Source organism: Anguilla rostrata, chromosome 1 (genome assembly GCF_018555375.3).
Source record: "Anguilla rostrata isolate EN2019 chromosome 1, ASM1855537v3, whole genome shotgun sequence".
Lineage (NCBI taxonomy): Eukaryota > Metazoa > Chordata > Actinopteri > Anguilliformes > Anguillidae > Anguilla > Anguilla rostrata.
In genome coordinates, this window is record NC_057933.1 from 53,436,170 (window position 1) to 53,449,538 (window position 13,369).

Genomic DNA, 13,369 nt, shown 5'->3' on the forward strand with positions numbered 1-13,369 from the left:
TTTGGGGGGGATGTTTTATTTAGCTTTTAACAGAGGTGGAAAAAAAACATATGTGGAGATCTTTTAAAAGGCAAAAGTCTTAAAATGAGCTAAACAGGATACACATGCACATCTATTAATTAGCATTCACAGCCAAAAAGGAAAGTCAGTGGAAGCAATAAAGCACCCACATACTGTAGTACGGTTGCTCTTCAAAAAAATAAATACACATTTTTATTGCGTGGGAAAAAAAAGTACAAAGTCAGGCTAAGGGGGCCAAATGAATGACAACTGATTGGGAGCTATGATGGAGCAGACTGCCCCTTCTATGTTCCCAGATTCATGCAAGTTCCTCCAATGACCTTGACCATGTTCTGCAGTCAGTTGTGTCTCATCTTGTGGGGGTGATGGGGGTGTTGTGGCACAACTGGCCAAATTTAATTCATTTAATAACTTGTGAGTCCAATCACTTTGGGAATGGAAAAACCTCTCATTTGCATGACATTGTAAAAGATTTCTGCCCCCCCCCCCCCACCACACACACACACACACTATAATGTTTACCAGATGTGGGGGAATGCTTTGGATCTTGGGCAGTTTTGTCCTCCACACTTTGTTCTTGCCATTACTTTGAGACAAGTGAATCTTGGCCTCATCTGTCCACATCTGTCAACTTTTCCCAGAACCATAGGCTGTAGGAAGAATATGGATCAAGTCACTGTTACGCCACCCATTGACTTGCAAAGGGCTTGGTGAAAAGCACTGTGGAGTTTTCAGGCGCCATCATGTTGTACAAATTGGAATCAGACTGAGCAGTAGGGGAAAGGACCCTAAGGTTGTCCACTAAGTGTGTGAAATACAGTGACTTGGCAATGGTGCAAACTGTCATTAAGTCGTCCACAAACTATTAAAATATTGTCCAAATAACAAATCGGCACATAGGAAGACATTAAACAAGGAAAAAACACCTATTGGTTCTACATTTTCTTGAGGGAAAAAATGATTGAAAATAGCTGGCTGAAATACCTCTACTGGAGCCAACTTCACTGGCGCTAGTGAGCAATGTCTCTCAACAAGACCAGGAACTGAGCTTGAAGCCCTGGCAGTGATACACACCCATCCCTGACTTTCTCCAGTATTCTGTTTAGAAAGGCCATAGCCAGTGATAAATACCGTGCAGTGGGTTCGTTTTATTCCTTTGAGAAAAAGGTGAGCAGGGATCATTGGTAAGTATTCAGAGATATGTAAATAGGGGCGGAGAGGTAATTTTATACTTTTATTGAGGTAATCTGACCCTTTACTCATGTTTTACATACTGTGTGTGTGTTTGTGTGTGTGTGTGTGTGTGTGTGTGTGTTTCTGTGTTTGTGTGTGTGTGTGTGTATGCGTGTGTGTGTGTGTGTGTGTGGTATCCTGGGTCCAGTGGATGATCCTGACCGGTTGCTGTAGCTCCTTATATGAAAAGATTACATTTGGAGCTGCCTTAGGTTGTAAGATGAAAAGGTTCAATGAAAGGGTCTCCCATTAAGCTAGGATAACAGAATAAAATGGTTTCAGCCCCTGACATGACACATATAATGTGTCCAAACATCTAAAGTTCCCTCTCAGATGACACCTCAGCTTCACCTAACCTGTTTTCTGGGCTTGATAGCGAGTCCCTCAACCAAATACTAAGAAAGCACTGCATTACAGCCATGTATCGGACACTCTTATCCAGAATTCCTAAAACAACTTTTGCATTTTTACATAGTGTCCATTTATACAGCTGGATATATATTGAAGCAATTTAATTATTTTACTTAAGGGTACAATGACAGTGTCCTGTGAATTTAACTTGCACCCTTCAGATTACCAGGCCAGTTCCCTAGCCCCTGAGTCACTCTGCTGCCCCCTAAATTACATTTTGTGTGATTTACAAATCCATCACTTCATTTGTAATTCTGATCAGGCCCACTCCTATGTCTTTCCCTCTTTCTGTCAGGAGATTGATCTTTCATTTTGTTACTGGAGGTGCCATCATAGTGACATCTCTCAGCGTGGATAACAGGCTATTTTACTCCACTTCCATTCTTCTGAAACACCAACTGCCAATTTCAGCTCCAATATGAAACAGCCCTGTCTGGTTTTGATTTCATCTCATGTCTGAGTTATGCAGTAAATGTTGTGGTAAAGTAATGCTCAGTAAACAGCATAACCGACAGGCATTCATTCTGCTGAATCAACTGCAGTTTTCCAGGGAGCAAATGGAATGAGATAGGGGTTGGCTGAGACTCAGAATTCGCTCCATCCTCAAGCTAATCTCATGCAATCAACGACCAGGTCCGGGTTTAGTTTTTCATTTACAACACGTAATGAATTGGTCATACCCTGTCCTCATCTTCCACCCACCCCCACTCAGTGTATCTCCCTGCTGTAGCTCAGATGAGTTTTTTTATTTATTTTAATAAACAAACACACAAGGTATGAGGAGGAGAAATCCATTTTGTGGTGCAATTCCTCTATAATTTCCCAGTTTCAATTTTAAAAGTTGAAGCTGAATGGACTGAAACTGGAAAAAAAAAGTACAACCTCTGGTCTTGAATAACAATTGTATGTATTTTAATATAATAAAATAATTTTCATAATATAAAATCATTTGACCCCAGAAATCTTTAGTCATAATGTACCAATCACACATCATTGGTCTTGTTTATTTTATATCATCTTTATATCACCAAATGTAAAGACCTGTTAACTGCTGAACATTTTACCACTGTCATTATTATTATTATTATTATTATTATTATTGTTATCATTGCAGGATATACCAATCATCCTTCTGACTTAAACGACATAGCTGGGCTGATTTGCAAATGCTTTCTGTGAACAGAAATCATTTTCCTGTATTTTCTTCCATGGATCAAAGTAGCCTTTTGAAGAGGGTTTCAGCTGTAGCCATTGGTCTCCCTGTAACAGAGGAGATCTCTGTGCTGGCCATAGACAGTGTGGGGTACGATCATATTATAGTTTCATATCAAACATAAATTATTTAGATGTAAAAAACACTTAATGTGTGGAAACATTTTAGGTATGGTGGGTAACCTTCCAGCATCACAGAGGAGAGACCGTGTGTGGACTTGTTGCCAACCCTGAACAGGACAGACAAAGAAACATTCCACACAGCAACTTCCCTCATCCAAATACACCAACTATCAATGCCCCCTATATAAAAGGACTTCTGACCCCTGCACTATGCAGAGGTTGCTGAATGCAGAAAGAAGACATTATTCATAGCTAAGTCCCCTTGATTCAATCAAATTCACTCTGCCAGTTTAAGGGCAAATGCACACATATCTCTCCAGATTACAATGTTCGATGAGGCGGTGGAACACATATAAACGGATCTGAGACTATTCCTCCAAACAAAATCTTTCCAGATCTTTCAGAGTCCTTGATCCTAACTTGTGGTCTCTCACTGTTTTCAATGGGGTTTAGGTCAGGGGACTGGGATGGCAATTGAAAAAGCTTGATTCTGTGGTCAGTGAACCACTTTTGTGTGGATTTGGAGGTATGCTTTGTATCCTTGTCCTCCTGGGAGATCCAACGATGACCCAGTTGCAGAGGCAGCCAGATTTTTTACCAAAGATCTCCCAGTATTTGATGCAGCCCATGATGTCATAAATCGTTCTCAGGGCCTTCGTAAGTAAAACAGCCTGACAACATCACAGATATACCACTTCACAGTAGGGATTAGGTCCTTTTCTGCCTGAACATGCTTATTTTTAGGCTAAACCCACCTCTGGTGTTGGTTGCCAGAAACTCTATTTTCATCTCATCTGGCTCTAGAACCTGGTTCCAATCAAAGTTACAGCAATGTTTAGCAAACTCCCACTGCTTACATTTGTGGTTTGATGACAGCAGGGGCTTTTTTCTTCTCATAAGCCATCTAAATAGCTTGTTGGTATGGAGGTGTCATCTAATTAACTTCTTTAACCCAATTAGAAGGAGAAAGTGGGACAGCGGATTTCCAATCAAATAACATAAGTTGCCAGACCAGGAGAGATGAGAAAGCTACAATATGGGATTGACCTTGTGTTGTGCCCTCTGGATCTACCCCTGATACAGCAGTAAGTGGGTTAGGGGTGATCCGTGTGCCACAAACATTAGAAAAATCAAAAATGGCGCACCAAAGTTTGAACCAGTTTCTCCCGTCTCCTTATCAGATATTGTATTGTACTGTCCCTGCCTGCTTTAAACAAACAATTGTTCAGCCCTGTCTTAAAAAGCCCACCCTTGTTTCCAGAACACTTAGCAACTTTCATCCTCTCTCTAATCTGTTTTTCCTTATCAAAATACTGGAAAAAGTAGTCATTCGTAATTGCAACCTTTCCTGAACAATAATGACATTCTGGAGCTGTCCTAGTCTGATTTCAGAGCCCTTCATAGCTCAGTCCACAGAGTCCACTCTCCTGAAGGTGACAACTGACCTGTTACTTGCTTACAAAGGTGACATTGCAAGGATGACATTTTAAAATGAAATACTCATCGAATGTATTGAGTGTATGATCGCCCTTCAGAGTACAGCATTAAATTGGTTTATTTCCTGCCTAAGGAATTGGACCTTCTCAGGGAACATCGGGAATCATTTCTCCTTCACTGCATCCATTAACCTGCGGGGTCCATCATAGTACCAGTTTTCTTTTCTATAAATATGCTTCCTCTGGGACATATCATCTGCAAGTGTAACCTCTCTTTTCATTGCTAGGTGGATGACACCCACATCTACCACCGTTTGAATCCCAATGATTTGTGTTCCATGCAGGGCCTAAATGATTGTCTGAAGGAGATAAAGAGCTGTATGGCTAACAACTTCCTGCAATTAAATGAGTCCAAATATTAAGCCACTTTATTTGGCCCACCTAGATCCCTTGCCACCCTTTGTGAAAATGTAGGTCATCTCTCTCCACTAATTAAATCCCATGCTAGAAATGTAGTGGTCTTCTTTGATTCATATCTCCGACTTAATGGGCAAATAAACTGTCGTTAAAGGGAGCTTCTTCCAGCTTAGAGCAATTGCCAAAATCAAATCATTTCTCTCCTTTCAGGATCTTGAGATAATCATCCATGCTTTCATCTCTTCTCAGCGAGATCACTGTAATTCTCTCTATGCGGGTATCAATCAGCAACTTTTGTCACATCTACAGCAAGTGCAAAACACTACTGTGAGACTACTTACTGGCACTAAGAAGAACCACATCACTCCTATTTTAGTGTCCTTGCATTCTATTTTAGAATCCATTAAATGTTTTACTTTTTGTTTTTAAAGCACATAATGGGCTGGCTCCCTCTTATACCACTAATCTACTCTGCCCTAACACCACGGTCATCCAATCGGTTGCTTCTGCCCATTCCATGATCCCAGCTAAAACTCACCTAATGCTGAGAGGTTGGCTGTTCCATAGTCTTTGCGATCTTTGCTCCAAGACTATGGAACAGCCAACCTCTCAGCATTAGGTGCGACCCATCTCTTTTTAAATATAGACTCAAAACACACCTCTTTGCTTTAGCATTTCCAAATGTTTAAATGTTTTGATGCTAAGATTTTCCATTTTTGTCTTGTGTGTGTCCACAAAGTGTATTTTTTGTCTATTTAGTTTGCACAGCACTTTGGTTTAACAGTAGTTCATTTAAATGTGCTTTATAAATAAAATTTACTTGCACAAATTATCTTGAGCAAAAACATTTGAAACATTGTAGCAGGGCTTCATGGTACTATTATGTTCCCTTGTTTTGCAGTGTCTATGTGTGGGTCTTGCAGTTGAAGCTGACTGACCTGACTTGATTGCTGGTGAACCATGCCTGTGATATCCTCACCCATAAAAAAAAACATTAAGTGGACAGGCTCTACATTACCTACATTACCTCATTTGTTTCTTTTTTGTAACAAATAAATGAGTACACAAGTATGGGTAAAATACAACCCTCCGACAATGCAGTTTCTTTAAGTTGAAGGAAATAAATGGATTTGTACAAGCTGTCTAAGTCCTGGCTGAGTGAAAAGCAAACCTGAATATTGCATCTGGGTGTCAAGACTTGGAATGCGATAAACATCGCCATGCAACACACCAACGCCAGTGCATTTTAATCAACCCATTAGATTGATATGGCTATAAGAAGGCTGCCTTCCTCATCTCATCAACTCTGGTAGATTGGACAGCATTTGTCAAATAGTAAAGTTCTGATTTAGCTTTAGCAGAGAACCACGAGAACCACCAACGAAAAAATATTACACAAAATTAAATACACTTAATAGAACAAAATGACAGGAAAACTTGTTAAAACTTGCTAAAAACTCAACCAGCCTCCACTTTTACAATTAAAATAATTTAATTCTGATAGCTTTTTGAAAAAAAAAGACCTTAAAAGAAAACTCAGGCAAATAAGACACATACCAATGAGTAGTCATTGGCTGCGACAATGCTTCGCGACTACGTGAAGTTGTTTATCTCTGGAGACTGGTTATTCCATAAGGATTAACCAGTCTCCAGAGATAGACAACTTCACTTAGTCGAGAAGCATTAATTGTAACTTTTAATTGTAAAAGTGGAGGCTAGTTGAGTTTTTAGCAAGTTTTAACAAGTTTTGCTGTCATTTTGTTCTATTAAGTGTATTTAATTTTGTGTAATATTTTTTCGTTGGTGGTTCTCGTGGTTCTCTGCTAGAGCTAAATCAGAACTTTACTATTTGACAAATGCTGTCCAATCTACCAGAGTTGATGAGATGAAGAAGGCAGCCTTCTTATAGCCATATCAATCTAATGGGTTGATTAAAATGCACTGGCGTTGGTGTGTTGCATGGCGATGTTTATCGCATTCCAAGTCTTGACACCCAGATGCTAAATTCAGGTTTGCTTTTCACTCAGCCAGGACTTAGACAGCTTGTACAAATCCATTTATTTCCTTCAACTTAAAGAAACTGCATTGTCGGAGGGTTGTATTTTACCCATACTTGTGTACTCATTTATTTGTTACAAAAAAAGAAACAAATGAGGTAATGTAGGGCCTGCCCAAGGAGATGTAGGAAACAAATTTCTTATCTGACAGTAGTGATGTGTCAAAATGCCAGATGGGTCGAGAGGGCACATTATAGTGAAGTGAGTTTCATTATAAGAGAAGCATGATCAGAGATCTTTGGCTACCTTTGCACCGCCTGGTTACAGCGACCCAATTCCAATTTTTTGCTCTCGTGTGGCACAGATCGTACATGTACTATGAACCTGTAAACAGGAAAAAGCACATGGAATCTGGTCTTTTCTGATCCATTTTGGGCCACATTCATATGTAAAAATAAATGCAATAGGAATTGGATATCTGCCAATGCGACTGTCAACTAAACGCACAGATTGGAATTTCCTGGTCATTCCAATTCGCATGTCATTCAAAATGCAATATTTTCATACCTTTTTCTTATTTGAATGACATATATCACATATACAACCACTCTCTGCTGGTAATGTTAAATGTTAAAAGAAGTTAAACGGAGCACAAAGGGTCAGTTCAGTGGCAAAAACCAAGGTATGCTGGGAAAAGAGTCGGTATAGGCCAAAATACAGGGGATGTTCATTGCGGACCTAAGATGCTACAAATAGCAATAGCTTGAATTATAATTTCTCACTTGTTTTGTGTCCATGTGTGTAGATAGCGATATGGTCCTGGCTGCGTGGTTGTTTACTTTTATATCAGTAACCAAACCCTTGTGTGCCCATGCAGGTTGTTTCTAGTCTAAACGGTGTGAGCACACGTATCGGGTCTTGAATCACTTTAAAAAGTAGACATAAACAAGCGGTCAAAAAAATTGGATATATGGGCAGTGTAAATGTAGCCATAGCTCAGTGATAATAGTATTGGTAAAGAAAAGTAGATTTGCAAACTTTTCACACTTTCTTGTACAGCCATCATGTCATATGTTCAAAAGAATTTTTAACAATTTCACGAAACAAACGTCCTTCTGTTACCTTTTTTGAGATGCTGTGTGAGATAAGGTGGTGGATTAATCTAATGCACATGTCCTTAAATAGTCTATGGGTATACAATCTGGCCTAGTGCCACAGGCCAGTGCACCCCATGGCTGCCAGGCCCTGACTGGAAGTTATTTGAATCTGGAATACTTCAAATTGCTTCCTTATGAGCGGTGACAACTGAGTTCTGAAATATTTTTTGAAGGAGTGGAGTGGAGCTGGTGGTGTGATGTGAGATTCCATTTGAATAGCATGTTCAGGGCCAGCATCACCCCCATGTTCTCCACACACACACACACACACGTGCACAACACACACACACACACACACACACACACACATATATTAGCAGTGCTTGATATGGAAATTCTTTGGCCAATATCAATAACCAACATTTTATCGGCCATATTGATACTTCCTTGTTACTCACAATTGTCATTATTAACAAAATATTTCAACTTTCATACATATGATTTTAATTGCAAGTAGACCTTAGATAACAGTTATCTTTCATTCCAGGTTTATGATTTTAAAATTCACAGCTGAAATCAGTGTGTTTAGACACCATTTCATTCTCTTGAACTGTATATGTGCAAGCCAGAGGACATATCTGACTTGTTTATCCGTGCTTCCTTTGCCAGCGTGTCTAGTCAGACAAAAAAAAAAACAGTCAACTTAATTAAAAGGCACAGTCTTGCACACCTGTCTCTTGTCCACTGATATCAGCTGTTTTCATCAAAACAAAAAAGGCATTTTTAAAATAATTCCAGATCACCATGCTTTTTGATGCAGAAGTCACTGTTGAGGATAGTTCAGCATTCATTATCCATGTGTGGTTCCTCCTCCCAAGGCAAGGGTGAAAACTCTCCAAACCTTGGGATTAGCCTGTCTTGGGTGGATCCCTCCATTGGCTTGTCAGTGCACTTGCTGACACTAGAGACTTCCAGCCTGTCACTCATGAGGCAAGCTATATTTGCTCTGGAGCTGAAAATAATTTCTGCAGACATTGTTTCCCCTATTGTTCTCTTTCTGCTAAACTAAAGGCCCTAAAGCCGCATGCAGTGCTAAATATGTATTTCTCTGTTCTAATTAGAGGCTGTCATACACCGGCCAAGCTGGGCCCTTGGCAGAGTAAAGGAGTTGAGTTCTGGAGAGGCCAATTATAAGAAAGGCGAATAAAAAATATAATAATAAAAATGAGTAATATGTATATTACTGAAAAAAACAAAATTACTCAGGAGTCTACTATGGTTTTGTGTGTGTGTGTGTGTGCGTTTAAAGAAATAAGATAAGGTAAGGTAGCTTTTTTACATTAAAAAACAGGTATTTTGGGTCTTGTCGACCACAGAATACATTTTTTGCATCTTTATAAATCTGTTTTGCCACATTTAGGTATATTTTCCTACAGAAGAACCAGTGGACTGCACGATTTAACAATCACATTGTTACCCTCGCCAATCACACCAAAGGCTCTATTCAAATCACTCACTCACTAAAAGGATTGAGAAGACATGACAGAGTTAAAAGCAAAATGAAAAAACATTTCCCGTTGCTGTGATGCTACGGATGGGGTGACTAGGGTCATTTCACAGCTTGGCTATTACCTGAGGCAAAGGCAATGAGTCTCGGTCCCAGAATCCTTTATGAGAAGCTACTTTTTTCATCATGGTCAATGTTACCATAATGCCATGAGTATTGGGATTTTTTAACACAAAGAACACAGAGAGTTAAGGTAAATGGATGCCTGTCTGATCTGTTGGACTCTTCTACAGGGTCACCCCAGGGCTGTGTTCTCTCAACCCTGTTGTACACTAATGACTGCCGTGGCCAACATAAACATATGTGCATATACTGGAATTTGCTGGTCATCCTATCATTGTTAGCCTGTGCGCAGTAAAAGTAAACTCAAAGACCTGCTCTCTTGGTGTGTGCTCCTGGTCTCAGCCTTGAACTGTGGTGAGAAACACACCTTTAAGTACCTGGGCTGATTAGTTAACGCAGCCCAGGTGTGTGTGCTCTCTCCACCAGTCAGCATTGCAGAGACCAATCTGCTTCCCTATCAGACCGAATGCTCACAATAACTATTGGTTTTAGATGCAAATCCTGCGCCACTACTCAAAAAATAATGAGGTCCAGGAAGTAGACAGTGCAGAGACTTACAAGTATCTGTGCACTATTATTGATTGTAAGTTGTCCTTTGATGTGAACACTGATTCATTGCGGAAGAAGGGGCAACAATACTTATTTTGCTTAAGAAAGCTCAGACCCTTTAATATTGACAAGACCTTGATGAGTAAGTGGGGTAAAACAAATGTGTCTGTCTGAGCTGTTGCCATATTTTTAGCCTTGGACCATCAACTGAACTTTGAATTTTTTCCTCTACCAACAGGTCGGCACTTTAGGCTGACAAAGATTATGACTAACCGATGCAAAAATTATTTTGTTCCTTCAGCCATCAGATTATTAAACAAATTGTAATGAGGAAAACTTGTTGCCACTAAACTATTTATATGAGGTTTGGGTGTGTGTTATTTCTGTGTGTTTTATATTGTCAGTTAATTCTTTTGAGCTTTTGTATTGTATTTGATCTTAATGCTGCACATAAATCTTAATGCTGCACATCAGCCCCAAATGAGACCTTTCTTTTGCCACATATTAAAAACAAATTTCTTTTGAGAGATGAATATTATTATAAGCCGGACACTATCACTGTTTGGCACACCTGAAAGCTGATAACTGATCTGGCTATTGTGATACAGATGTGCCTGTGCAGTCCTTTTGGTAAAAAACTATATTTTTGACCAGCAGATGCCTCATTGAGATGTGCTGTCTAACGTAGGGGTGGGAGTACATTGCAAGTTCTGGCTTAGTATAGTATAGTATAGGTTTATGTTCATGACCATGAAGTCAGTCACCAATGATAAAATATCTTCGCCTTTCAGACTTCTTTTCTTTTCACTTCAAATTATTCTTTTTGAAGATCCTGCTCTTGGCATCATTGATATCACTTGACCATGTGTGATGTGTGATCTGAGTGAAGATTAGCTGGCCTATATTTACATCCATCAATCTGTCTTACATTTTAAAAGTAGGCCTGCACTTTGGCAACAGAACAAACTGCAGATTTCAACCAGCAGGATCTACTTAGGGATGTTATACACCTTGTAGCCAGGAAAATATAAAGAACATACTACATACGATAGGTTCAAACAATAAACTAACATATCATTAACAACAGTCAAATGTACTGTCTATTTTCACTGCAGTGGAATACACAGTAAGTTTAACAGATGCTTTTAGCATGGACCTGCAACAACTTTGAATTAAAAATCTGCATTCCCAGCACTTTTTAATGACAGCTTCGTTGCCTTTTTGTTTTTCATTTAAATCCTTGCTGAACCTTTTGCATAAGACATTTCTTTTATCCTGTCCCAAAAGCATTTTGAAACGTTTACATGAAGGACTTGAAATCTGCATCCAAAAACATTTGCCTGTTTGAAGCAAGCTGGTGCAGACAATGATGTGAGCTTTAAATAGCCCCCCACCCCCTCCAAATGGATTTCATCGCATATGGGCAACAGAGAACACACCAGTATCTGATCTTCATCCATAGTTTTTCACCTCATTGCCTGACTGCTGTTCCACACTGCTGTCATGATTACTACTCTAAACTGCTGCCCTGACCAACTGCTTCACCCTGCTCTTCTGACCACTGCTCCAAGCTGCTGCTCAGACCTCTGCTTCACACTGCTGCAATGTCCTGGGGATGACAGGCAATAAAAAAGGTGGGTGAAACTTAGTCAGAATGCAGGCAGAAAACGCACAGGGAGAGACATGAAGGTATATCAGCCTCTCCATGCATGAGCATGATGCCCGGGCATTTGTGTGTGTGTGTGTGTGTGTTTAAATGTGCATGTCATGGCCATGTGAGGTCATTTCACTTTCCCCTCAGCCTCTCACATTTCCAAAGCATCCTCTTAGGTTTATACTGACATTTCATTGCAGCACTTACAGGTACTCATTGCAAATACAGAGTTCCCAGCTTCAGAACGTCTTGTGCGGATGTTTTGTATTTGTTGCATATCAGTTTACAGAATGTACGCTTTCTGCTGGAGCTATACATGTGAAATGTCCTTGGTGGTGAAAACAGAGGACCATCTGGTGAAACACACACACACACACACGAACACATATCTACTGCTGCACATTCCTTGTTTGCTGTGGGGCTTAAGTGCGGAACATTACATTAAAGAGACTCAATTAGTGGTGGAAATTATTTCGTTGCCACATACGTTTGGCGGTGCTTGCGTCACAACAGACAGAGCTTTTCTCCGTCCCCAAAGTCCTTCATATATAAACAAACGATCATTCAAATCCTCTGCAAAAATGACCTCCATCCAGCCAAGTGTTTTCCTGTCTCCCTAGCAACTATTCATTAGTTTGGCAAGACCAGCTTTTGCCCTCAAACATGACGTGAGGTCCCCTACACATTTGTCAGTCATGTTAATGGTTTCCCTCCCACTGATCTGATTGAAAGTTCATACACTGGATGTGTTTCTGGGTTCTTTGGGGGATGGGGAGTTACAGTAATGTCTTGACAATTATCTCAGTGTTTTTCTATTAACATCCTCACTGATGGATAATGGATACAGAGTGGGTAATGTTTGTGTGTGTGTGTGTGTGTGTGTGCGTGTATGTTTCCTCTTTGCGTAAATGCTTGATAGAGTAATGTAAGTTTAAACACACTGTAAAAAGCTGTTGAATGTCTCTCTCTCATTGAGGCAGGCTTGACAGCTTACACAGAGAGAGCATTTGTATTGAAGAGAAAAGAAAGACAGTGAGAGGAAGAGAGAAAGAAAACTGACAGAGGCATTTTTTCTCCCTGTGGAAGCTCATTTTCCCCTTTACAAAAGGACCACAAGGAGTTCAGAAGGTTCCAGTCCAGAATCAGTTATAAGTCTTTCAAGATTTCACATCGCATCACAACTTACAACTTATCACAGGTTATCAGCCTGAGTTGTGGACTTTTCTGGCTTTGTCAAATTTTTTGTTATTTAGATACTACTCCTGGCACTCCCTGCTGCAATAAAGTTTCTGAGGGTTAGTATTTGTTGTTACAGTAAGTGCCTCAGTCTGCAGATTGACTCCAAGTATAAGAAATGTCTGAGCTCCAAGTATAAGACATTCCATATTCAATGCAAGGAAAATAAATGGCAGACATGGTTCCCAGTATTCCTTCATGGAATTATCCACAACCATAAAGCAGGGGGATGCAAGCAGCTCTGTGGACAGGGGTTGGATGAACAGAATCATCTCAGAGTCTTGTAAGGCTTTTCAGCCATAGTTGCAAAGTCTAGGGCCCGCTTGTCCTTATGTCTTTCTGGAGTGATGGAA